Source organism: Melanotaenia boesemani, chromosome 15, assembly GCF_017639745.1.
Source record: "Melanotaenia boesemani isolate fMelBoe1 chromosome 15, fMelBoe1.pri, whole genome shotgun sequence".
Lineage (NCBI taxonomy): Eukaryota > Metazoa > Chordata > Actinopteri > Atheriniformes > Melanotaeniidae > Melanotaenia > Melanotaenia boesemani.
This window is the reverse complement of record NC_055696.1, coordinates 22,924,610-22,951,690: the sequence shown is the minus strand read 5'-3', so window position 1 is coordinate 22,951,690 and position 27,081 is coordinate 22,924,610. Positions and strand designations below refer to the sequence as shown.

General features: G+C 38.9%; 1 protein-coding gene across 1 annotated transcript in view; it reads left to right on the top strand.

Annotated features, from left to right (window-relative positions):
• The window catches only part of pknox2 (pbx/knotted 1 homeobox 2), a 152,852-nt gene that overhangs the window by 45,913 nt on the left and 79,858 nt on the right, over positions 1-27,081 (top strand). The window lies entirely within an intron of this gene.

Below are 27,081 nucleotides of genomic sequence, written 5' to 3'. Positions count from 1 at the left end.
TGTGATCTTGATAAAGAAGTGGTGGCATAAGGAACCAATAGGGAATGTAAGTTGACGCATAAATAAAAAGATAAATTCTTTCTCTTGGTACCTGTTGCTTCCAGACGGCCAGTCTACTCCTCCATTGCCCTGCAAAAATGTATTGTAATTAGAGATGAAAGTAGCAAGTTGTGAACAGCTTGTGCAGCCAAATGTTCATGAAAGTTGGCTAAATATGCCCTTCTTGATTTGCTTCAAATAATCATTGTGGCTGCTTTCTTCATATTAGTCTTAAAAACTTCTTTTTTACTGGTCGCATTGCAGGCAAAAGTGGCTGAAATCTGACTTTTTTTGTCCATACGTGAATTTAGATTTTTCTCATAGCAGATCTGACTCAGGCCACTTTCATGTGTTGTACTAAATCAGATACATATTCAAAGCGATTTTTGCATTTTCCTCTGCACATGCGGGTCATTTCAGGGCCATACACTGTTCATACTGGTGTCTGATGGAGGTTGGATTGAATTAAAATGTGAAGCCCCCCCAGGGAACACGGGAGTTTCTTTTCTTTCGTGTTACCATGCAATACTTTTGCGTTTCCACGCAAGGCTTTCGCATTCCCTCGCAATAAATTTTGTGTTACCTCCATAGACTGTATATAAAAGATGGACGGAGCCTTCGTGACGTCACACATAGCTGAATTGAAGCTCAATTCAGCTATCTTGACAGTGTCACACGCGTCATCATTCCTGGAAAATCCAAAAATGGTCAAAAAAGTCGAGCTGAGAGGGGGACTGTGAAAGTGTGGGCAGATGATTGACAACCATCAAACTCCGAGCTGCCTGTAGCTAAGAGTTAACCGACCTAACGCGGAGCTAACGCAGAGCTAACGGTAGCTAACGGTAGCTAACCAGCTATCGGAGGTAGGCGGGCCAAAGCTAAGGCATGCTGTTAGCTGGCTAACGACATGATGTCCATGTTAACAGAGGAAGTTGTACTGTAGTGCTTTAATGGATCATTTGCAAGTTCAGGCAAAGAAGTTTGCTGTAATCAGAAACGGTGTAGGGTATCGTTTATTTGCTGTTATTCATCAGGTCCGCCAGGCCAGGCAAGCCGTAATACTAAAGTCATCAGCAAAGAAACAAACACAAAAGATGAATTAAAGAGGCAATAAAATTCAGAAAAAGGGCCCAACACAATGTCAACAGTGACGAGAAAGGACAGAGACCATCGGGCAGCGAGGGCAACCTGGCGGACGTCAGGTAATGCAAAATTATTGTGTGATATCGCAAAAGAATAAAAAATCCCGTGTGCCCAGGGGGGCTCCGTAAAAATGTGAACCAAACCTAAAAAGCATAATCTTATGACAAAATCAGAATTTATCATGAAGACCTGGAGTGTGAACGAAGCCTTAGCGTTGCACTCTGTTTGTCAGTCACCATCTTGATTAGCCTGATAGACGGTGGAGTAGCGATAACGGTGGAAAGAGGTGCAGGGTGTTGTTATTCTGTTGCTGAAAAGTCAGCATGATTTTAAGATACGTTTGGATGCTGCCAATAAAACAAAGCCAGAACCCAAACAATAATTGCAGTAATAGATACACTACTTTGACAGTATTTCCTCAGGATGGTAATGTTTCCATAACTCATGTTCCTGCAGCTATACCAGCATTAAGCTCATTGTGATCACTTTTTGTGTTTAAACTTCAGCATAAATCAGCTCTGAATGTGTGAGACATAACTAGTTTAAGGGATGCCAGCTGATACAAACATCCACATTGGAATGGCTGTATCCTTATTGTCTACTAGAATTGTTTTTTCCTTTGTGTTATTGTCTACATCCACCTGAGTAATTTCAGAAACAATGAAATAAAGGATAAATTGCTGTCTTGGAGCATTTCAATATTAATGTCTGTCTCTGTGGTTTAGATTAGAATAAGCCATCAGATTCTAATTTCCTTGACTCACCCATGTTTGCTATTAACTGCAAATTGAAAAACTGGAAAAGAAATATTCTTTTTTGCTAAATGGAAAATCATCTCTACTGAAAATGCATTTTTAATAATTGAAATAAGACACAAAGGAACTCTTCAGAGGGCTGTGATAGACCGGCGACCTGTCCAGGGTGCAGCCTGCCTCTCGCCTGCCAATTGCTGGGATAGGCTCCAGCTTCCCTGTGACCCTGAATTGGAATAAATGGTATAGAAAATGAACGAATTAATGAATGAAGGAACTCTTCAGATTTATGCTGTTTGTATTTTTATCTTGTCTAATGAATATGCACCCGAAGTTCATCTCTAGCCATGTTGCGTCCGTATTGGTCATATAGCTAAAAAAGCATATCAGGTTCAGGTGTGGCATTTATCTAGGGCGGTGATGTTCAATGTTGGTCCTTGATGGCTGCAGGTTTTAGATGTTTCACTGCTCCAACACACCTGATTCAAATAAAATGGATCTCCTCGACAGCCTGTTAATGAGCCATTAGTCTGAGTCAGGTGTGTTGAGGCAGGAAAAACCTGCAGGAGAGCAGACCTTAAGGGCTGGAACTGGAGATTCTTGATCTATGGCACAGTTGGAAAGCCAGCAGCCCTGACAGTGTGGGTTTATGTTATTGTACATTTTAAGTCTAACTCGCACGTCACTGAGATTACCATTAATGCAGAATGATACAGAAAATGCTCAGTTTGGTGTGACATTCCCCTGGCTACCATCCATGTCTGTAGTGCAGATTGAACAGCAGAACAGCTCAACACTTAGACATTTCTCAGGTTAATTTTAGAGTTTAAGAGGCCAGGAAAGTGGCTGATGTCCCTAAACCTGTGGCTGGTCACCTTGAATTCTCACCATACCCTGCAACTAGCCATTTGATTTGTTTTCCAACAGCCACTATTTTTTTATTCATAAATCCTGTCAAAAATATGGCTTCTGCTATTCACTTTCTGTTTTGTGCATCATGCGTCTTAGCTTAGTTTCTACCAGACTAATTAAATGCCATAGTCCTCACGTCTACTTCACTGTTGCTCTGAGGTGCTGAAGTGGAAACTTAAACCTCTCTGTGTGTGTACGTTCACTGGCAGCTGAACTGCATAGCAGTATTTCAGCACCTGCTATCTCACACAGGATCAGCTGTGGATTACATATTCTTTCTCAAGTAAATGCTTGCAGTTATGCTGTTGAGGGATGGATATTATACATTTATTTCTGATGCAGCTTAGTATTTCTAGAAATATATAGATGTGCTATAGAACCTATGGTGGTATGGTTTTATATTTTGTATTCACATTGAGATGGTCCTAGGCTTTAACCAGGCCCAGGTTTCTTTCTGAGTTTCGAGTTGTCTCTTGATGGCTTTATATTCATAAATGTAATTGTGACTGAAAGTATATCATTTATAAATCTTGATTTACATCTAATGCCAATATGTTGTGACAGTCTGATTCTCTGTATTCTCTGCTTGTGAACTTCTGTATTATGGTAAATGGTCTGACCGTGCTTGCTTGTCAGTGTGTACAAGTCTTCGCTATCCAGTAGAAAGTTTAAATTCCAAGTTTACCTTTTCCCACACCTTTTCCCTGCTGGTCTAATAACCCACAAACACCGGGTAACATTTGACTTTGAGATCAGTTAGAAAGGATTTGCTCAGCTTTAATCCCCTAAATGAACGGCAGTAGTTGCAAGCATTAACTCCGGCTTTAATCAGCATTGATGGGGATATAACAGCTAGCTTTTGGTGAGGGTATGGCTCATTTCTTTTCGTCAGCTATAACATGGAAACTTCAGACTGATTAATTCACCAGACTGAAAGACACTCAGCTGTCCACTTTCAGCCCTGCTGTATGAGTTTAAATCTGTGGTTCAGCCAGAAATAAAGTATTTATGTGGCTTATTGTAGCAGGTGTACAACCTATTAAAAATAAAATTATTTAAACACATTACATTTGGTATAAAAATGGGATTTTGACCCTGTTAATTTAGGAATATGGTTGTCGAAGGTTCCATGGTGGACCTTGACATGTAATGTATTCTCTACTTTCCCTAATCTTTCCTGGAATGTGCAGAACACGACTTAAGTATTGACAGAATCATTCATTAACTTTCTTTATCCTCTGGGGGCTCTTTTTAATGACAAGACTTTCTGCTGGTTGTGAATTTCAGTTTTTCTCCATCATTCTTCTGAATTTGTAACATCAACCCTTTTATGTTAATTGTTATGTGATTCTAAATCCTAATTAGTCTTTCTATCAAATGCTAGGAATTTCTTTCAGTTTGACAGAATAAATGTACAAAATGGGACAACAATGGGGGATCTGTTTCACACATCTTTAGCTGATTGCCAGAGGAGGCCTAGTTATGCTAAGCCATTTGTCTCTTCCTGCACACAGGCTCGACTAATCGCACAGCTAGTCTCCATGTCCTTTCAGCCCCTAAGTGTTCCCCACTCCTACCCTCCCTCTCCACACCCAAAAAAAACCTCCACCATGATTCCCCACCAAGGATTGTTTTACGCTTAATTTTGTTAGACTTAATGAGATTTCACTAATTAAATCTCCTCCTGGTTGGAGACCCCCACCCCCCTTTTCTCCTTACAATCCCTCCAGCCCTAGAGTGATTGCTTAGAGAGCTCTTTTAGACAAATAAACTTTTTTTTCTTTTTTAATGAATAACAGGGGCAGTGGGTTGCACAAGGACAGGCCACTGCTACTCTGGGATTTCCAATTTCGCGGCACGATGCTCTGCTGCACTTGTGATAGCCGGTAGGTTTTCAGATCTGATTTGGTTTTTAAGGGTAGTGGGGAGTCTACTGTAGACCCCCGCTGCAATATGAAGATGTTTTACATTTCAGATTATGTCAGCTGTTCTTTATAATGTCATGCTGTCATATTTGCGCTTTCACTTCAGTGCTGTTGCTGATCAGCCACATATTGTGTAACACAGAAGTCGGAGCTGTAAAACAAAACCACGAGACAGGACTTCACTGACAAAATGCACAAATGTTCCAGATACACGGCTCTAATAATAATCCCTGCATGAGCTGAATGGCAGTGCTAAAAGGGAAGTGCTGACGGGTGGGACCTGCTCAGCTCAGGTTGTGAGGCCTTGGAGGTCATTGTTGACAACAGTCGCTTGCCCTGCTATTGTGGACGACCCTCTGGGACTCTCAGCATGACTATTGTGGGAGCCAGTCTTCCATTTCCCCTTTGAGTCCTGGACACCCGGTGCCAGCTCTACTGCTCAGTTTCTTAGCCAAGAAGTCCATTATACGTCCCCCACTCCTCTGCCTCTTATCCCTCGATGTCCATTGTAGTCCCTCGTCCCCCATCCCCTGCCTCATTCATGTGCACACCCGTACACACATACATCTATGCTGTGGCCCTCGGGTGGGCAAGTGGGCTGCGTGCCCGCTTCAGATGGGAGCGCTTCGATGATGAAGGCTCATGCTGATCAGGTTTCTGCCACCTGTCATTCAGCTTAGGAGGCAGGAAAGGGGGTTAAAGCGGCGGCGGGTGATGGAAATGGGGGCCTGGTTGTAACTGCTTGGGGGTTGGACAGGAAAGATGCCAAGGCAATATGGCACTTCGCCTGCAGCCTGCTGTTGTTTCAGCAGTATTACAGCCTCCAGGGTTTCTCGAGTAGCCTTTACTTCATGTAGGGGCAAGGTCCCCTTTAATAGTGTGAAAATGTCCAATCTCAAACATGTAGTCTACTTTTTCTCAAAGTTACTATATATTAATAGGTTTTATTATTTTATTTAATATTCAGAGGGCTCAAAGTGAAATTGTGTGCTATTTCAATTTTGATAAGAATAAGATAAGAATTCAGATTGTTACTTGAGATCTTAATAATTTACAGCATTCATTCAAGAGCTTAGAATGAAGGATGCAAAATCAAATTCAAACTATTGCCACTGACCATTTCATTTTGAGGTTTGTGTAAGTCCATCTGTCTGATACCACATTGCATTATTTGGCTACCAGTTATGGGAAAATGCTAAAGAAAGTAGATGGTCAAAGATATAAGAGAAATGTTGACATTCATAGAAGGGAGGTGCTGGAAATAAGTTTCTGCAAATGTTAAAAATGTCAAAAGCAGAAATGAAGCCCATAAATATTGATAAACACATTTTTTATTCAGAGCACATTCTGGAAAAAGGAGAATAACATTCTTCTGATGCAGTCAGTTCTACAGTACATTAACAATTTTCCTGCCCCTACTAAAAGTCAGCTAAGAAGACTTTCCTTAAGGATGCATTATGTAACCTTCCTACCTTAAAACTCCAGGTAATGTTGCTCTTTACTAAAGAGTTTCTCTTTTCGCACCATGTCACACACTAGCAAGCAGATATAAACACACAGGCTGTTTTGAATGCGCACCATAGCTGACTCAGCAAAGACAACGGGAAAGGAATGACTAGAGAACTTACAGTACAGGTAGGATGCAAGATGGATGACAGATTAGCCGTCAATTTAGGGCACATCACTGAGAAAATCTGCTACAGTTCTGTGTTTAATGGAATTTCTCTTTTTGGAACATCATGCAACATCATCCATGCAGACAGCCCTCTGTGTGCATTCAGTCAATGTAGCTATGTTACTGCTAGCATCAAAAGCTAATCGTCATTGGTTTCACAGCTAAGGGAGCAAAGCTAACATTAGCTTAGCTTACAAATAGGCTAGTCTTAATGTAAATAAAAGACTAGTTTTCCACAAGATAATAAAACATTTTATTGAGTTTGTACATTTCTGTTCTTTTTTAGGGTTCCATATAGTCATAGGATATTATTTGAGGATCAGTGAAAGTCAGTACATAACAGGATAGCTTCTAATTGGCTCATTAAGGATACTTGCACAACTAAGATTTAAACCAGGTTAAATGTGTATGTCACTCTTAAATGTAAATTTATGTTTTCACAAACAGTGTAAAATACTTTTTTCATGTTACACATTTATTGTAAAACCATTGTTATAGTGAGTGATTTTAATTACGTATAAACCAGGCAATCAGAATACCCCAGTTTCAAGAGTTATGGCACAAAATTATTCAATATACTGCAAATATTTTTAAGTATCTTGCTAATGAATGTAGACTGGCCCAAAAACTATGTACCAGGGTAAACAATATTAAGTCACCATAAAACACAGCATGTGGTTGGAAACGGTATGTTTGTGGAAAGCTAGCAGTAATTTATTAAAGGCCTTAATTTGTCCACTTTATAGAATAATAACAAAAGCCATTTTCTAGTTGTAGCAGAGCTATAGTGACATGTTTCATCAGCAGTAAGTTGAGCCCTGTCTGACTTGTGATTTTAGTTCCAGTAAATCAAAGTGTTTTGAAGATAAATCAGCCTATACTGTACGTAATGTGCCTGGGTACAGCTTACTTATTTGATATCAAAGGCTTAGCAGTTGAGAAATAGTGCAGGCTAAAATACCATTGTTAATTTCACAATGGACAGCTTCCAAACCCACTGTGGCTTTCTTTTTATCATCCCCTGCACAGGTGCAAAAGCTTCACCAAATTTTAAGATTCTGCAATCTGGCCTTAAAGGAGAATTTTCAAAAATAATTAAACTATATCAGGTATTAGTTTGGCTACAAAATGCATGGTTGACCTTTAAACTGGCACATGCTGACATACTCTGCCTGACCTCTGTGTGACACGTCTTTGGGATTACACTCAATGTTGTTCATTATTAGCCTCGCTGTGTGATCTTACACTTTCCTCCATCACACTCGCTACCTCTGTGCTTAACCGTCATCCTCCAGTCCACCCATATCCATTTCTCCCTCACCCGGGCTCTTTACCCCACCAACCCTAATTGTAATTATGTTGATTTAACTTAGACACATGCGGCTCCCTCCCTGCCATCTGAATGGAAGCTTATTAGTTTGAATATTTTTTTATATTTATTTATTCCCATTTCTCAGGGTCCCTGTCGGCATTTCCAATTACTCTTGTCGTGCGGCTGTAATTGCCTCCATGCTAATGGCCGCCAGACAATCGTGCTAAATGAGGTGAGGCCGAGAGGCTAGGAGCCCGACTTCATTAAGAGCTAATGGGATTTTATAAGGGGGACTGAAGACCCAGCTCATCAAAAAGAGGGAGATGGAAGGAAAACAAAACAGATGGAGGGGGAGAGCAGAATCACCACCGTACTAACTTAGCCTGCTACTTTTCTGCGCACTGATGGGGAAAAAAGAAAACCTTAGACTTCTTTTAGAAGAATATTGCCTAATTGTAAACACGGCCCACTGAAAAACTCTACCATGACTTTCAGTGGACAAAACAACAGTGCTTCACAGGTAAGTGTGTGAACTTCCTATTACTGTCCAACTTAATATGTACAAGTTATTTTTTTTTGTCTCACTCTCATGTAAACAGTCTTAAGGCAGGAATTTTCTTTTACCAAGTAACAGCAAAACATCAAAATAAATTATATATTTTTGAGTGGACAGTCCAGGCCAAGTCCTCCCACATTATTCACACATTATTTAGACACAGAGAGTCAACGGCACAAAAAATAGATGTGAATGCATGTTGTTGTACACAACAGCTTGTTATGAGATCAGTACAATGATGCTCACTGTAAATCTGCGTAGGTTAAAGACCAGCTAATGCAACAAGAGACCATTCGGGTCAAGCATAATGAAATGATTCAGAGCGGCTGTTTTTATTGCCTAATAAAGTACTCAGCTTAATTACTATGGAAATGTGTATTCTTGTACACATCATGATGCAAACTCTGAACTCTTGTAAAGCAGGTCTCTTTAACTAACAGCCTGTAAATGTTTTTTAAAGCCAGCCCAGAGTCCTTTGATTCTTGTGATGTGGATGTTTCTGTTATTCTTCCTGCAGAAGACTTCTAGTCCTTTTAGATTCTTAGGTCAGTGGCATGCATGGCTCTTTTTATGGTTTAAGTCAGGGTTCTGGGAAGCCCTTGGATCTATGCCTTTTAAGTTGGTTCATTGGTGAGTTTGTGGTGTGTTTGTCATTATACTGATGAGCCATCCTTTCTTGTTTAATTTTCAGCTATTTTCCAGATTATGTGATACTGTGGCTGAGAATATTTTCTTGAATTCATTTTCTCTCTAACTTATTGAATAACTGAATTGCTATTTCACTGGATACAACCCAAAACAACTGCTTTAGGACTTGTTTCCAAAATGTTTCAAGCTTGTTTAGATGATTATTTTAAAATCTCTGATGCATAGTAATCCATGTCCTTGCATATAGACCACTGCACTATTTTCTAAGGATGCATTAACACAAGGACGTTTGGGTAATTTGGTGTGATTGGGTGAAGAATTCTGAAAAGTTTTGCATCTTCCTTTGCTTTGGCTTGCTTTCACACTGCACTTTACTCAAGTGGAACAAACCACCTGGACAATGTCATGCAACATGACATCATATAACATGTATGAACAGCAGGACAGGCCACGATGTGTTGAGCTACAATACCTTCTACGTCACTTCCTCTCTTAGGTTTACTGGATGGTTTGTTTGCTTTCACACTGCAAATGAACCAGACCAAGATTCACTTGGAAATGAACAGAGTCCACCGCTTTTTAAGCGGACCAGAGTTCACTTCTTTGGATGATGCCAAAGTTCGAATGAGTGCTCACACTACTCCAAACAAACATTACTGTCTTTGGAAGCAGACCAAGGTTAGAGGACCAAACAGTGCTTGTGTGAATATACCCATAATGTCTATTTATGTTCGACACAGGAAATAGATATGCAGGCGGACAGACACTTTAGTCCATCTCCTGCATTGGTTACACATGTAATTTGGCATGTTTTCACAGAGCTTAGCCATCCGTAGCTTGATGCAGACAGCTAAGTAATACCACTGGAAATCGGGGAGGCAGTAGTGAGCAGAATAGCTGACATGCAACCAGCAAAAGAAACAAACCAGAGAAGAAGTGGAACAGGAAAAAAAACTCAGCCGGGCTCGTACCTCAGATAGTTTAATAATTCCTCATTAAAGAAAGACCATTCAAGCAAGTTTTTCCTCATGTTTTTATACTGTAGGAGTGAAAGCTGCATCTGGCTACTAGCGTGGACTGAATGGGTGGCAATAATAGGAAAATGCCAGTATTCTAAGGGTAATGGCTAGCAGCAACATACTGGGGAAAAAAGAACTATGAACTAGTTGATTTTTAGAACTGTGAACTTAGTTAAAAAATTGAATTATGAATAATTCACTGAACTAGTTCATTTTAAAATGTGTGAACTTGACTTTGAACTAGGTCATGTAGAAATCGAACTTTCTCATCACTGAAACCAGCTGTCTGCAACCTGAGGCTCCGGAACTGAAAGTGGCTCTCTGGACCTTCCACAATGGCTCTTAATACATGTTTAAAAATCCTAAAGAGTCTACTAATGTTTTTAAATATAGATATAATAACACATGCAGGTTTTCTGCAATTTTTCATTTTTTTTAAATTCTTTTCATGGAATAATTGCATTGAATTTCCACAAAAAGTACACTGAAAGTAAATAATAAAAAAAAAACTCTCTCTCTCTCTCTCTCTATTTATATATATATATATACGTTTTGTGTGTTTTTTTTTACATCTTTTTAAATAAACATCTACATCCCATAGAATAAAGTCTGTCTATCTTCTTTTTGCAAAAGTTTTATGTTCTGCTTTATTTTGAAACCTAAGAATAGAAATAAAAGTGACAACAAATTTCCGATAGTAGATACTTATTAAAAATTGTAAGTTGTCTTTTCTGAGCGAGTTTTCTTAGCTGGGCTGATAATGAAATGGCTCTTTGGATTGTAAAGACTAGAGAGCCCTGGACTAAGGCACTGACTACACTTGAGTGTGGTTTTCTAGACTTAACCCCTATATCTGCCAGAGATATTCCAGATCTGACATGTTTCTGACATTTTGGTCACATCTGGCCCACAAATTTTCTGTCACCCAACTTATGTCCAGCTAATGACCTTTGAGCCACACCCTGGTTCCATGTCATAGGACCAGCTCCCATGTAAAGTCCACTTCTTTCTTTTAAAAAACAGAAAAGAAAGTAAAGGTAACAGTAGATTTTATAATCAAAATTTATTTATTACTAGTATAGTATATGTATACTTCATTACTGCAGACTGATCTACTTAAATCCTGCACACTGAGCCTTGAGGTAAAAGATAACTACTTCCAGCTCTGATAAAGAATAAATGAAATCATAAAGTCATAAAGTGAAGAATGAGTCACTTAATATACTGCCTTGTTAGAGATAATATTTTTTCAGTGGACACCACGGTGAATTACACAATGAAACGGTATCAGTTTATATATCACTTAGTCTTTTTTTTTTTTAAAAGGGCATTTCGTGGTTTCCTCTTCACAGTGGAGCCAGAAGGGAGGTACTTGTCTCTTTTGAGCTACAACATGCAAATAGAGTTGGCACCAGGGGGAATTCAGTGATAAATGGCTCAGAAGCATTTTACTGTCTGGACACACAGACAAAATCAGGCCAATTATCCACAGGTTGGACTGTGGCTAGTAAGCAGAGGTATATTTGTGAATTGCTTTCATACAGCTAGTCAATTAAAAATAAATTAGTACATAAATATCCAGACTTGTGTTCATGTCTTAAACGTTGTCAAAACAAAACCTGCATTTAAAATCTGTAAACATAAATAAGTAACTGTGACTATGATGCTATATTGATTGTATATTGATGTCTACACTATAACTCAGTTTAGTTGAGTTTACTAGAAATTTGCGTGGAAACCCTCTAAACCACTTTAGTTTTTAGGTTATAGGTTAATATCCACACAGGTGAACATTAGTTTTTATTGAAAATCAACTCATTTTCTTTATTTCACCTAGTTGTTTGAACTAACCATAATTTGGATTTACTCAAATAGTTTAGTTCTTCCAAATTCCGGAATTTCACGGAAAGTCAACTTAGAGGTCTTAACTTATTCCAAATAATAATAAATAATAATCCAAAAGTTATTAAAAATTAACATTAAACTTGGTTAAACACCTGTTCATAATAATAATTTAAAGATGCATCTTGGCTTATTTTTTAAATTGACTGGGGGTATAAAACTGCAACCTGTTGAACTTAGTGACTTTACGAAATATCAGTTACCAACATCATTATACCCCTGATGCTATGCATAGAGTAGAAGCTGTGGTGGGTTTCTCTCCTTGTACTGTCCTTCTCACTCATGGTACCAACTTTAACATTTAACCAGAGCAGAACTTTTCAGCTTTGTCTTAATGTCAATGTAACACAGGAAGTAAGCCACATAAAACAATTTCTAACATAGCAATCACAAAAGGTTAAGTTCCTGCTGAATATGCATGTCCCATTTGCATTTGTGGTCCTTATAAATGAAGTTTTAAAAATAACCCCATCGTCTCTGATAGAAACATATTAGCATGTTCAAGTTTACTTCACTTCTCTTTATTATTGCACTGCAAAATTTTTAAAAATATTATAAACTTATTTGGTTTAGTAATGAGACTAAATGTAATGAGACTGTTTATACAAAACATAAAATTAATCACTACTAAAAAGCTTATATTCAAAAAAAATCTGGCTTAACAGTGTAGGTATGTCCACAAAATTACTTTAACTGTACATATATATATATATATATATATATATATATATATATATATATATAGCGAGAGAGAGAGAGAGAGAGAGAGTCATAATCTAGTTGTCATGTGAAAGTATATAGACTTTAACAGTCTGATGGACACATTATCAGAGTTATTTAGCAGTGGAGAGACAGAAATCTACATGAGATAGTGCTAATAATACTTAGTGATCTAATTTGTGTTATTATATTATGTGCAAACATTGTAACTGGAAAGACCTTTCTTTTTCTTTCTTCTTTTAATAATAGGTTTTTGTGAATTTAGCTTCTATCTTGGTTGTTTTGCTTAGCAGCCAGGTGTTTAGCCATCATCATTTTTCTTCAACCTTTAAACTCTGTCTTTTTTACCTGTTAAGCATTATGGAACTGTCAATACATCACTTTTCAATGAACTGCAGTGATCCTGTGTTGAGATGTTTTATTTTCAAGTAGAATTAACAACAACAAAAATCTGTCTTCTGTAGACTTCAGTATATATATTAAATTTAAGTGACTGTTCCACCATTTGCCGTGAGGCTGGTTGGGCTCATTGGAAAGGTTTTGAATTTAAACACATGTACGTAAATGTTACAAGTACACTCTCCTTTCCTGGTTGCCTTTTGGCTGTAACATCACTTGACCAGGGTTATAAAGGAAAGCCACGTGATTAACGAGTGAAATTAGTAAAAAAAGGTTCACTGTTAGTGCTAAAATACATTCTGGCGTCAGGTATGTGAAGACATGTCAACATGTCAACAATGTAATATTTCTGCAAGCCCCACACTGTGCCTGCTAGGTGACTTTTGTGACATTAACAAGGTAATTAACTCTACACACATGCTCCTCACGTCACGCAGGTCTCATACATCACAAAGAAAAGTGAACTGGAAAACCAAAAATAATCTGTGGATTCAGCAGTTTAGGAATCTCTTGCTAGATCACATCAGTATTGAGACAATGTCTGCATCCTCACAGAACCAGTTAGCTGATTTTTACTCCCTCTAGTCCCCTGTGATCCTCTCCATCACTTAGTGTAGGTGGAGGATTGTGACCTCGTCGCGTTGGGGGTTGGATGTTGGAGGGGGGGCGGGTGACTGATTCCTGCGGGTCCTTGGTGGTTTACCGCAGTGGGGATCTGGGCTGCTCCACAATGGAGCAGTGTCCGGCCCTGTGTGGGGTCTGCAGTAAGGGTCGCCTCATGATGGTGGAGAGTGGCTGCTGGTGGGGCCTGGGTCGGTAGGCCTCAACCCTGGGCCGGGAGGCTCTGGATGGCTGGCGCCTGTTGGGGTTGGTGGTTGCCGATCTAGTCCCGCTGGGGCCTGTGCCATGAGACCACGGGGGTTCTGGCTGGGGTCTTCCTCTGCCACCCTCTGGCTGATTCCTTGGTTGTCTTTATGGTGGGGTGGCTTGGGTTTGTGCTCAGGGATTGCTGCTAATTGCTGATTGTCTCTCAACTTTGTTTGTTATAATACATGTTTGTTGTTTTATTTATTTATATTTTAATTAAATTTTCTTTTTTTTTTGTTGTTGTTTTTTTAGGAACTCCTGATGATCATCAGCTTTGTTTATCTGTAAAAGCCATAGGAAATTTTGTTTCTCTACAGGTGTAGCAACTGGTTGTCTGGTGTTCTTATGAACTGAAGCGTTGCCTTCTATCTGTTGTATCTTTGTCTTTTTCTTTTTTCTACTCTCCTTTTTACTCGTCTTCACTATTCTCATTTTTTCTGTCCTTCATTCAGGTCCAGCAAGATTACATTAATTCCATAATTCAAAATGAATAAGATAAAATTAATATATATAAATAAGATTATCAAAAGGAGCCTTATTCCCATAAAGCTCCTCTTGGCAAACCAAATTTGTTCGGCACAACACAGCAGTCAGACCATCATTCTGCTGCTACGATGCTAGACAGGACAAGTTGAAAATAAATAAATAAATAATACATTATGCAACCATCACCGTAATGGACGCCATTTTTGGCTGAAAAGATACGACAGTTTGATTACACATACATGTTTATCATTGCCGTCATTTGTGCACCCATCCATCCATCCATCCATCCATCCATCCATCCATCCATCCATCCACCCATGGGATGTGCCCGGAACACCTCACCAGGGACGCATCTATGGGGCATCGTGACCAGATGCCTGAGCCCCCTCATCTGGCTCTTCCCAATAAAGAGAAGCAGGGATTCTATTCTGAGCTGCTCCTGGATGACTTCTTATCCTCTCTCTAAGGGAGAGCCCTGCCACCCTGTGGAGGAGACTCATGTTGGTTGCTTGCATTCGCAGTCTTGCTCTTTAAGTCACTACCCATAGCTCATGACCATTGTTTGTGCACGTCCTCATAAATTAACACTATGCATTCGCAAGCTGTAACATGTGAGTCACCACTGGCAGTAGTGTAAGGACCAATTTGACCAGATGTAAGATCTGAGGATCAGCAGCAGTAAAAATGACTTGAAGCTTTGAAGCAAAGACATGGTGTGCTTGGGTTCGGGGTCTTGCATGTCATCTATGATCTCACTATTGTCAAGAGTACAGCTTAGGGTCTCCAGATGCTATAACAGGTTTTCCAGATTTCCATGCTCCAACACACCTGACTTAAACTAACTAGCCATTGTGGAGATCCTTATAGGCTGTTGGATTCATTTAATTTGAGTCAGGTGTGCTGGAGCAGGGAAATCTGGAAAACCTGCCGGATTGGGGCCCTCGAGGACCAACGTTGGCTACCCCTGTGCTATAACATCTTAGGAATAATTTTCCTCTCCTCTGATCTCTGTAAAAAAAAAAAAAAACCTGCAGGAATGTGTGTCTTTCTGATTGGCTGGAACTCAGCTGCAAACACAAGGAAACAGAGCAGAAAGCAAACAGCAGGCATCCACACTACTGGCAAAATGGCACCTTCCCACAGAGTTGTGCAGCAAAGTGGCCATTATTTGTCCTTAAGAAAACCAAAACTGTAATAAAGGTTTTACTTCTCTTATTGACTGCTTTGTTCTTATAAATATATACACTCATATGTAACAGTATTACATTAATCACAAAATTTTGTGTCTCATAAAGTAACCAAACCTGTGAGTTTTGGTTTCTACCTTGATAAATCAAATGCTGGAATGGTAGACTTTTCCTTGAAGAAGTGTAAGGCAGATGTGCGTGTAATCATTTGGGCCGCAGGGTGTTTTTGTCCCCTAATAGGCCGTTCATCTGGGCTGCACTGATGGTGGGATGATGGTTGTGGTTTGAGGCTCGGCTGTGGTTGAAACAGCTGTCCCACAGCTGCTATCTCTCCTGCTTCAGGGAAGGAGGGTGAGTGGGTGCTGGGGTTGAAAAACAGTCCCAAACCTCCTGGGTCAGGGCCCTGGTATGGCGGTCTCCCTGGCAACTGGAGCTAAGACTGTGGTGGTGTGTGTTTCGCTGTATGTGTGTGTACAGTGTGTTAGCAGGACTTAGAGTCTGGCCACTGAAAAACAGAGTACCGAGGGTTAAGGATACAGAGTCGATCATCGCTTTATCAGTGCCTTGGCTTGGCAAATGCTACCATTGACTGTTTCCTTGAGATAATATGAAATGAATCCAAAGCTTTTATAAAGTGACATTTTCCCTCCAAAACTAACAAACAGCCACATTCAAAAGACACTGATGAATACTCTGCCTCTCCCTGTTTTACTAAAACTACTCCCAAAGCTCAACATGAGAGAATGCGAAGCTCGGTGAGACGGAGACGGTGAGGGAGAAAGAGGGGGGCTTCGATGGGGGAGGAAAGAAAGAGAGAGAGCAATGGCAATAATGAGAAAGAAAACAAGAGGGATGAAGAGGAGAGGCTCTGGAGATGGAAAAGCACGGTGCAGAGGGAGATAAATTGGAAGGGGAAATGGATATGTGGAAAAACTTGGCTTTTGCCCCATCAAAATAGCAGTTGTCATGCTAACTCAACCCTCCTTCATCTGTCTCTCTCTCTCTCACACACACACAGAGACCCGCAATATCTCAGTGTCCAACCACATAAAGACATATGACAGTAAAAAGTAATGTTATTTGAGGTTAGTTCTGTCTTTCTATTTTTCTATTTACCCTCTAAAATGATCATGTAAGAGAACACAGCCTCCTTTGATTCAAAGACTTTACATATTAGGGCAAAATAAATAATCTGTTCCTTATGAGATCTTAAAAAAGATAGAAACAACCTCAAAAGGACAATAATATATTACATATTACACCATGTTATTATTTATTTAATATGAGCTCAACTAGAATGCAAAAATGGTGAGCAAAGGCTGCATCCACCTCATAATTAATTAGCTTGAGAACCACATTTAGCAGGAATAACTTGAAGTAATCGCTTTTTGCAGGATGTTATCAGTCTCTAACATCATTGTGGAAGAATTTTGTCTGTTTTTCTTTACAACGTTGCTTCAGTTAATCTCTCTTAAGGTCTCACCACGGCATTTCAATCAGTTTAAAGTCTGGAGTTTGGGTCATAACAGAACCTTGATTTTTTTCTTTTTTCTTTTGTCATTCTGTTGTTCTGCAGAGTTTGGGACCATTGTTCTGTTGCATGAGATGATTTCAGCCAACTTTTCTGTCAGACAGATGGCCTCACATTTGACTCTAGAATAATTTGGTACACAGAGGAGTTCATGGTTCACTCAATTTCTCTTGCAAACTTTCCAAACAAGTCATACTTGTTCTGGCTTTTTCTAATTGTGCTGTCACATGAACACTTAACATGCAAACTGAGGCCTGCAGAGTCTGAGATGTAGTTTTTTTTTCTTCTTCTTCTTTTTGTAGTTTCTCTGAGCATTGTGTGATCTGATGTTGGGCTGAACCTGTTGGGATGTCCACTACTGGGAAGAACGAACTTGTGAATAATCTTTCTCAGTGTAGAATGATGGACTCCAAATAGTTTGGATTTTATTTATATCCTTCTTGGATTGAAGTAGCTTTAATTGCTTTTGAAAGATTATTATTATGTTTTAGTGGTGGGGGAAAACCTCTTTTAAAGTTAATTTTAGATTGATCACAATGGAGACCTGCATGATTCTGAATCGTTGTAAAAATGTTGAGGACACGGAAAAGGGTTAGGCTGAGCTCGGTGTTGCAGAAATGCAGCGCCTGGACAGACTTTGGTGTGGACAGAGCACTGAGCGTGAAATCTGACTGGCACCTTCTCCATTAAAAGCTAGCATGTGGAAGCACCTCAGCCTCTATGTGTGGTTGCATTTGCTTAAAATGTCCAGTTTGTTTAAAGAGATGTGAATGATAAACTCTGATGCAGATCAAAGAAGCGAACCCTGGTCCGCTTGCAACCATAACCCTAGGTTTGCTTCAAGTGAACCAAATACAGGAAGTGAACTACAATGCAACAAGCACTGTAGATTCAGTGCAGGGCATTATGGATAAATAAACCTAAAACATATGAGCATGTAGGACAATAATCGGTTCTGTCAAGGAGAAATGGATTGTGGTCAGACGTGAAAGATCGTGGTCAAAGTTCTGATTGAAATATGGTCAAAGACCGCTAGGATTTGATGCAGCTTCATGCTTTGGTCTTAAATGGTGAGCAGGTTGAGAAATTGACGAGTGGGCTTACTTTATCTTTGTTTGTCAAGACAAACATGAGAAACAATGATAAATATTTCCACTTGGAAAGTAGTAGTAGTCAAGTAGTCACTTAGGGAAAAAAGAAGCATCACTAGTCATCTTATAATCGCATCATGACCATATGAATCAGAACCGAATCGGGATGTGCCTACCGATTTCCACCCCTAATGACCTTCCTCCTTGGCACTATATTAACAAAAACCTGAATACTCCAAGACAGCAATCGTATAAAACCTCTGCTTTCATAGAAGTTCTCACACTGTTGATGATCATTTAGGCAAGTGCATTTGATAAGCAGGAGTTTACTGCTACTTACGCTCTTGATTGGCTTGAAAACATTTAGGGTAAACTTACATTTTCAGACACTTTTAGTGTATAATGATGCATAAAACTATGAAGTTCACATCACTGTTTCATTGCACTGGATAAAACATTGTTATTCTTTTGAGTTGACTTCTAAACTTAACAATAGTAGTTATTCTCCACACACACCAACATGTCTCAAGTATGAATCATTGCTGTTGTTTGTTTTGCTCTGATCTGTACATTGCTGTATTTAACACCTGTGCATATTTACGTTATTAGTGATACAGTGATTGCTCAGTCTTGGTAATTATTCTGGACGATACATTCTCACACTTAAACTTATAAAATTATAGCGCCCACCCACCTTCTGTGCAAACACGTTTGTTGAAATGAGTTAGTGTTTTGCTTGGTGAGAAATCCTGTACAGGCCATTACAATAAGCTAACAAGACAAAAACACAGTAACAGGTGTGAGCTGAGACACATGAAGGCCGTACATTGGCTGATTAAGGTGTGAGAGGAGTGTTTGTGAGTGTGTTTGACACAAAAACATTTCACATCAGCAACACATCCTGTACTTTGGTGCAAAATTAATTTAGATTAATTTGTCCTGTTTTTGTACAAGCCTTCAAAACAGAAAGTCATTTAGAATTCGACATACGTCTGCTTTCATTTAAACATAAGAATGGAAATTAATGCAGTCACTATGAAAAAGCATTAATTATTATCTTCTTAACACATAATTGTATAATTTAAACTTGTGTTTTACAAGAAAGTGTTTTACAATTTCAATTATAAAATCATTATATAACTTTTTAACAGGTACTTTTATCCATATCTGCAAGATAGAGTCAAGGGGTGTAAACTACAAGTTCGATCCTGATACGATATATTGATTCAGTGGATAACAATCTGATGAGGTGAGCTTGTCTCAAGCCTGCCCCTGCAGTCAGTTTATGAGCAGTCTGTTCTCAATCTGATGAGTCTCATATAGGCAAAAAAATCAGAATTGAGCTGCAATGTGAACGTAGCCTAATTCTCCCCCTTCTCCCACTCCCATTTTCTGATCGTCTGCTGCCAAATTACCAGTGTCAAATACCTGCATTGACATGTAGCAAGACATCAGACTTTCATGAGTAAGCGATGTAGCAAGATATCAAACATCCTGAGTGTCAATATCACCACTGAGTTATATCTCTATAGGTCAGCAAGTAAGGACAAAAAGAAATTGTCTAAACTTTGACCCTTTTGTGAAAATGCAACATGTGGCACTGTAGACTAACGTTGTTGTTACACATTCTGTCTCAACGTTGAGTTGTAAATGATGAGATGTTTTTCATTATAGTTACAAACTGATCTGTGAGTCTGCATGTTGGGCATGAATGTTCTATTAAATGATGATACATTAAGTTATAATAATATTTATGTCAAAACCCACATCTTTAAAATGCATGTAAACGCATTAGTTTGACCAAAATCGTATGAAACCGAGACTCTCAGAACAAGACAAAGTACAGGTCAAAATGTCTTGCATGTACATGCTAGAGTAGACTAATGGGTAAAGGTGTACTGCAAACCTTCCTTTTGCATATTTAGATAAAAACAGAAAAGCACAGGTATATTATATTAAGATCAATTTCTCAACACAACTGCTGTCATTGACACATTTTTCTGTTTCTTTTATCAGATGGTGAATTCCTCAAAAGTTATGACTTAAAAGCATCCCATTAAGGCTGCCATTTTATAATCGCTTAGAACATCTTAGGTTGCACCACTACTCTAACACAACAATGATTTTAGCAACGCAGTATCATACGACAGAGCCACTGTTCAAGCAGCTTCTTTGTCAGTGAATTGAATTTGGCTGCAGTTACATGTGAAAGCTGAAAGCAGCAGCATGCCTTGAACACCAGTGCTGTGATGCTGGACATACTTTAGTGATTAATGCAATTCCCCTCCTCGTGGTCCAGTTAAATGGTCAGGTCAAGCTAGCTCAGCTCAGCTGTGCACATAAATGTACGAAGGATTGCCGCTGTACCATGATGCTCCCAGTGCTTCCACAAGTTAGAGCTCATAGAGCATGCTCATTAATTAATTCATGACCTTCTGGCTGGAGCATGTGGAGAGATGATTATGTGTGGGAAAAATGGTTTTCTTATGTGATGAATGCTCAGACAAGTTGTGTAAAATAACCACTGGTTCCAGCCATGGTATGCAGCAAGGTATAGCATCTCTGAACACACAGTATCTCCAACCTTGAAGCAGATGGGCTACAGCAGCAGAAGACCACACCAGGTGCCTCCTGTCAGCTAAGAACAAGAAAACTGAGGCTACAATTCACACAGACTTACCAAAACCGGACAATAGAGGATGGAAAAATGTTGCCTGGTCCCATTTCTGCTCCATATTCAGAAAATTTGGTGGGAACAACATGAAAGCATGAATTCATCCTGCCTTGTGTCAATGGTTTGGGCTACTGCTGCTGGGAAAATATGTGGGAGATATTTTCTAGGTACATTAGTGCAGTAGGTTGTTTATCCACCACAGCCTACCTTAAGCCTACCTTAAGATTAAGGCAGTCCTGAAGGGAAAAGGGTCCAACCTGGTAGGAGCAAGAAGTATCTAATAAAGTGGCTGGTGGGTGTATGTCCTCCAACTTTTTGTAAGAGTGTTTTCACACTCCCACTTTGCACAGCTGCTCATTAGTTGAGCTGTCCTGCAGGAGAGGCCAGTTTAGGTTAAATCACTGAGTTTCTTGTCAGTCATTAAAGAAATGTCTGCTGCTTTTGCAAAACAAATGTTATTGATAAAGAAAATACCATCATTAAATCTTGTTATCTAAAATATTGACATAGCGATTTTAAGCAACATACCATCTTTGTCCTGGTGTTCATTTTAAAGGTGATGCATTTTCTTTTTATTTTATAAAGTACATCTCTAAAATACCTCATTACATAGTCGATGATGTGATCTTTATGTTCTATTATCATACAATAAGAAAAAAAATCACTCTTCCATTATGCACATATTTATTAGATATTCTTCTATCTTGGCCAGAAAAAACCTTGAACTTATACAGAATTTTAAATCTTAGTCTGCCTTTCAGTCCGAAATGGGACAATTTTGGCTGGACAGGAAGATGCCAATCGTAAAGAGGTGGATGTTGTCTCCATAGTAACAGACCTCCTGTGAAAAGGTCACTGTCAGAGGTTTTCACCACAGAAAAAAGGAGAAAAGATTATAGGAGGGGGGGAGTCACACAAGAGCAAAACAAAAAGTATTATTGCTATCTATTTTTATCCTCCCCCCCCCCCCCCCCCATCCACACACACTCTCTCTCACACACAACACCACTGCCAGCAATATTTCAACAATGATAAAAATGCGTAATTTTAAATAGTGCAATTACATGGCTGCAAATGGTGAGAGCCCCCTCTCTGTATTATTATTATTTCTTTATTCTCTTTTGAAGTCGGGAATTGAAAAGAGAGAGTGGTGGTCGGCCTGTGCAACGCCTGAGCTTTGTGTTTCGCTGCAGATACGTCGCCTGCCTGCCCCCTCAATCACTGGCAGCTCCTTCCTCTCTCCCCTCCCTCTCAAGTCATTTTAATTAAGTCAGTCTCACTGGCATGGTAGGCAAAGATAATTGGAGAGGGTTTTTGGATGCCATTTACTCTAAATGACGCCTGTTTCTTCCCATTCTCTTGCTTTTTCCTCCACTCTCACAGCTTCTCCCACCACCCCTCCCCACTGCTCCTCATCTCCTGGCAGTTACCTATCTTCCCCTTCCTTCCCTTTTTCTCCTCTTCCATCTTATATTCAAACGTGAAATATGGATTAACCTCTTCTGTGTGGCTCAGGGGACGACTTCCTGTGAATTGCAAATTTTGGCCAACACTGCAATTTATTTGAAATGGCAAATCAGGCAAAGCAATTTACTGGAAATGAGGAGCTTCTTTGAACTCTCCTCCTTTGAAAAAGTTTGTTTTCTCATTGCACAAGAGGCGAATAATCTTATAGAAATGTCCATACTGTGCTTTAATGAAAAAGTACAATTCTGAGAAACAAGATGGGCTTTGATTTACATATTTATTTCTGTAAATGAGGTGTCAGGAAAGCTTTGAAAAAAAAAAAAAAAACTTAAGACACAGAAAAACTCGGACTTCATAGACATGACTTCTTAACAGTGAATTACTTGGAGGAGGTATGTAATTTTACCAAGTCAATAGCACCACAGGAAATGACAAGTTTCTCATTATTTCAAAAACTGACATAGCTAGATTGGTCTACGGTGCACTGAAGACTTAAAAGCTGCACTGCTCTTTTAAATAACCATTTAATGTTCTGCTTTGCTGTTTGGTAAAGTACATTTTAGTCTCTGTTTTCCAACTCTGCTTGACTCGACTCTGCTTAGGTTGTTTTTTTCTTAGTGGTCTTAGGTTGGTTATATTTCTACCAAAACTTCTATCCGTTTCTTCTGACCAGAGCTAATATTGTCCCACATGAGCACATGTTGTGTTTACCCACAATAGAGACTAGGCTAGGCTCCTTCCCTTGTTGTTTTTAAAGCTAGTTTTAAAATACACTTTCACTCCTTGTCTTTTAATCCAGTGAGTTGTGATCTGTGTCTTAATTTTTTACCCTTTGTTGTCTTCTAGCTTCTATGTGGTAATTTATAGCTGTAGCACAGTGTTTTACATTTATTGTACAGAACTCGGGTCAGCTGTTATGTTGTTTTTAAAGTGTGTCAGAAATAAAATGGTACGGTTTGGTACAATGAACCCATAATGCAATATGCTTTGTAGTCCACTTCCTGTGTTTGGTAAAAGGATAAATGGTCTGTTTTTTTTTCCACTTTACGTTATACATCACATTCACCCATTCACACTGATGGCGGAAGCTGCCATACAAGGCGCTAACCACGACCCATCAGGAGCAATTTGGGGTTTGCTGTCCTGCTCAGGGAATGCTAGCCATGTAAAAAGTACCTGGAACCATGTGCTACTATCTAATGGAAAATGACCTTTTGAGTCACTACTTTTTTTTTTTTTATGAAAAAGTTGTAGAACTTAATTATGCTAGTCAATTTCTACCACTTAGTTAATAGATGTAGTGCTACAACTGGGTATGTTTTACTTTAGGATTTTTCAATTGAGAGTATAAAAACTCACAAAAAGTCATTACAAAGATTTGTTACAAATAAATTGTTAAATTTCCTCAAGAAAATGAAGAAAAAAAATATAAAGCAACATTTTTCCATAGCTTTTCTAAAAACAAGGCATTAAAAAACAATTTGGCATGCCAAAAGTTTCTTTAGAAAATTATGTGAAACTGTGAAAACTTTTTCAAAACATTTGTGAGTTGAAAATAATATATAAAAAGGCAGCTTGTTGTGGACAGTCAGCTTTTCGTTTATGGCTAGGTGTAGTAAGCTAATCATATATAATCATATAGAAATAACCCATGGTTTGGTTTATAAAATACATAATAAATACATGGTTACAGGTTAGCATCACTTCACCTGACCACTTCCATCTATAAATCAAGCAATGAAAATTACTGTCATCTCACAATTTATGAACTTTTATTGGTGGTTTGTTGGTTTTCGTCTTAGTTTTCCATTGGCAATAGTAACATGGCACCCATTCTGTCCTATATTTTTCCTAGGTACCAACTCAGCTGTAGTTCCAAGCCTAGGAGTTGATACATACAGTAATGCTGAAATGAATGAATGAATGAAAAATACTTTATTAATCCCAAAGGGAAATTCAATTAAAACACAATTAAAAATTAAACAATTAAAATTCAATTAAAAATAAAATCAAAACACAGTTGACTGGCCAATGTCGTCATCTGTGGGCGTCAACAGCTTTCTACAGCTGAATTTGAAAAAATACTTTTAGCAAAAATGATGAATATTTCAGTGTGCAGATCGTTTACTGTGAGCAAAACTGATGAAAACACAAGCACATTGTTTCCATTCATGTATTAACTCATCAATTTTTCTTTACCTGCTAATCTACAGAGCTGTCAGTCATTATAACCACTGCCAACGGATATTTAAATTCCTAAACTAAAAGCCTCTTGCAAACTCACAATCACTGTACTCCTTACTTATAACTTGCTTTGTATAAAGGCGTCTACTCAATGTAATAAAATAAGCAAGCAGAGGGAAGAAGCATATCTGGTCTGTGGTGTCTGAACTGGTCTGTGAGATGATCTGAACAAAGCAAAGGAAATATGAACAAATTTGTGTCATACCGTACAATACCATGTAATGGAAAACCACACTTGTAGCATCTGCTAATTGGTTGAAAGTTGAGCTGGATGTGTCCGACGCCAGCTGGTTTCATAGCAGAGTGCAGGGTTCTAATAAAGATGACTAGCAAAGAAATGCAGTTGAACTTCTCAAACAGTTTCATTCTTATCACAAACTGCATCTTTGTCCACTTTATATTCAGTGTTCTTTACAGCATAGCAAAGCTAAAGCACCAACACAACCAAGTATGACCCAGAGCTCTTGTCGTTATGCATGTGGGAGCTGAAAGAAGCAGTATGCAGAGGTATTTTCAGACATTAGCCAAACTGTGACTCAGAAATTAAAGTACACATAACAAAGTAAGTAATAAATTAAATGGAACAACAATCTCAAAGAGATAAAACAAGTGTCTAGGTTCATACGTTGCATTTACTGCTCTGCAAACAACCACACTTGCTACAGTACTTGACAAACATTATGCATAAAATTTGATGCGTCTTTAAGGAGTTTATCTTTATTAATTTCTGAATGCAGGTTGAAAAAAACAATATTCTGTAAAGGAGATGAGAGTACAGCTGCTACCATACTATATCCATATGTTAGTAGTTGCTTCCATCTAAACTAATCTAGTTTGTGTTGATCATCAAGTTGCTAACTTTAAATAACTTGTAACACTCAGTTTGGAGTAACGCTGAAAGATTATACTGCACATGAAATGTAGCAGTCCCTGTAATAAATGTGTCCTAACAAATGTGTGTTAGCAGAACCACCAACGTTTCAATGGCCAGTGCTGTCAGCTGTGTGGGATTTATCAGTGTGTGTGAGTGTTAAGTGCATGTGAGGGGCTCCCTCTATCAATCAGGAAGGGCCGGGTCCTGCTGCTGAAAGGGGGCTACAGTGGGCCACCCATCCAGTCAAGCGCTCTGGGGAGATCCAATGTCCTTAGTGCTTTAATGCGCTCCAGATGTCCTTTCAGCTAAGAAGGGGGGAGGGAGGACTGGAGGCTATCGTACCTCAAAGCAGACCTTGATCTGGTTTACAGACTGTAGCTATGGTTTGTCAAATGTTCTCCTCTGGGGGATTGTCACTGGTGCACCTGCAGTTTGTGTTCTTTCATAGCTTAAGAGAGTCACTCTGTCATTTAAAGAAAGAAAAACAACCTTTCTCTTTGCATCCTGATGAAGCTTGCACGCTCTTTGTTTATTCCTTGCAGACCAATGTGGTTTTGTTTCCCCCTCATGCCACAAAAAGGTGCCCAGTTTACAGTTTTAAAACAGACTGTGAAACTGTTTCTTGGCACAAGACATCCCATTATGCTTATGTCTTAATTTGAAATATTTTAACTTTGTTCCCAGGAAGTCCTGTTTTGGTGGTCTTTTGCAGTAGATGGCTCTACATGCTGTAGTTTCTTAGGCTGTTGCTATGGAGAATACACTAGCTGGAGTTTGCCAGAGTGCTGGATTTCAAAACACTTTGTTTCAGAGCAGATGAATCCTGTCAAATCTGTTCAGATTTTAAATGTGGACAGATTTAAGTTACAGATTGTTTATCAAAGTGGTAGAAGTGCTGGAAACAGCTAATATGATCGTGTAAAACTTTTATTTAAAAATAAACTTTTAGATCTAAGCAGCAAAAGCTCTCCAGCTGGTAGCAATAGCGCTACCGTTAGCTGCACGATATCAAAAAAACATGGAAAGTGCAATATGTGGTTACCCTGTTGAAAGTTGTAATCACAATATGATGTATTATAAATAAAATTTTGTTCCACTTTGATATTTTTCCTTAGCAAAATCCACTTGCAAAACTCCTGTATAGACATCTGTTGAACTATATAGCTTGTGCTATAATAACGCTAACAGCGCTGACTTAGCTAACGCTAGATTTTAGTAACTCTTCTAAGTCATCATCAGCTCCACAAACAGATCACGTACACCGCTGTCCTGCAGCCTAAAAGCTAGAGATGAAATAGAAAGTTAGCAAGCTTTTGAAAAGTTTGAAACCATTTCATTACTTACTATTATATTCCAGCGTGAAGTGTTAAAATCAGTTTCTGTCACATGTAGCATAGCTTATAATCAAACTGAATAACTTTTGAGATTGCCAGATAAGATACCCTTACCAGTAACTATGGACTACTGTCTAATGTAGTGAGTCCAGCTGTCCATGTCAGTGCCCATGTCAGCAAAAATAAAGTCATTAGGACTCTTGGTTATGGTGGTGCCACAAGATGGCACAACAAACAAAACGCCCGCTGCATTCGTCCACAGCTCTGTGTTATTGTACTGTATCTGGCAGCAGAGATGAAACATGTCCTCTGCCACAAGTATCC